The following is a 1,546-nucleotide window of genomic DNA, read 5'->3' as shown; positions in this document are numbered from 1 at the left end:
ATTTCTGAGTTCAAGACCAGCCTGGTCTACAAAGCGATTTCCAGGACAGCCAGGGCTATACAAAGAAACCCTATCTCAAAAAACCAAAAAAGAAAGAAAAAAAGAAAAGAAAGAAAGAAAGTGATTGAATATTGTCCCGGGAAGTTTATCTGCTGTGAGCAGCAGCTGATGCACAGACTCATAACTAGCTAAAGTCTGGAAATAAGTGAATGTTTAATGCTCAGCCCAAAACCAGAAGTTTATATTAAGCCCCGCCCGTAACCCCCACCCTGACCCATGCGCAGCACCGAGGGCAGTTGGGAAGCATATGGTTAGGAGAGATTGTGTTTGCATGTATGAAATTGTCAAAGGACAAATAAAAGATATTTGCCTCAAGTCTTTAATCCCAACACTGAGGAAGCAGAGGCAGGAGGATCTCTGTGAGTTTGAAGCCTGCCTGGTGTATTTAGGGAATTGGAGGCTAGCCAGAGCTACACTGTGAGACCTAGTCTCAACAAGTGTGACTCTCCCAGGTTGTGCCCGGTACTGACTAATCTTGACAAAATGAGGAAATAACTAATAGGCATGGCTACAACATTCAAGACACTGCCCCAAATGCTGGGAAGCAGGAAAGAATGGAGAAGAAACAAAGACATGGTCCTTGCCTCTGTCTAATGGTCATTTATTTTATGTGTATACACATACACACAAAGATTGAAAGCTGTGATGATATTTAAAGAGCTGCCCATCTGGGCTAGGAGATAACTCAGTGTCTAGCAAGGGCGGGGGAGCTGAGTTCAAATCTACACACAGCTGACCAAGAGAGTAATGTTAGCAATGGAGAGATGGGAGCTGAGACAGGAGAATCTTGGACATGGCTGCTGAGAGCAAACAAAAGAAAGACCCCACTCTGGGTTGGGGGTAAGCACTCAGGCCACATCTGAAGGTGTCCTCTGATTTGCACAAGCACACCATGCATGGCCCATTCACACCCATGCCTTCATGAAGATACGTGTGGATGCACACACACATACTCACACTCAAGCATAGGAACACACACTCACACTCTGCTCTATAGACGACTGGCACCAAGTCACAGAGACACGGGTGACTTGTCAAAATTCTTTGGCAGCTAGGCCAAACTCAGTTTAGCTGCTGGCACAGGCTGCTTCAGTGCGCACAGAGACACCACTAGTAGTAAGGACAGGCTCTACTTGCCAAGGGGGCAAGCTGATGGTCCAGGCAATGCAGGCACTTTCCGGTAACCTGTTTACAAGTTGGCCCACTATGATAACCAGACTTTTTCTGGGGAATTTTCAGGTGTGTGGGGACTTTCCAGTCCTCTCTCAGAACAGATATGGAAAAGGGCCTTTCTCTGCTTTGCGCACCTGTCGGGTCGGCTTCGCCCCAGTCACCGGGTCGCAAGGGGAAGCTTCTGAAGGTGCCAAGCCCCAGCACCTGCAAGCCGATCAGAAATGCAAATTTGGGCCATTCCAGACCCACAGCATCAGAAACTGAGAAAGACACTGAGGATGGCAACCATATGCTTGCGTTTTTGTTGTTGTTG

This window comes from Mus caroli, chromosome 17, assembly GCF_900094665.2.
Source record: "Mus caroli chromosome 17, CAROLI_EIJ_v1.1, whole genome shotgun sequence".
NCBI classification, from domain to species: Eukaryota; Metazoa; Chordata; class Mammalia; order Rodentia; family Muridae; genus Mus; species Mus caroli.
This window is presented reverse-complemented; position numbering follows the sequence as displayed.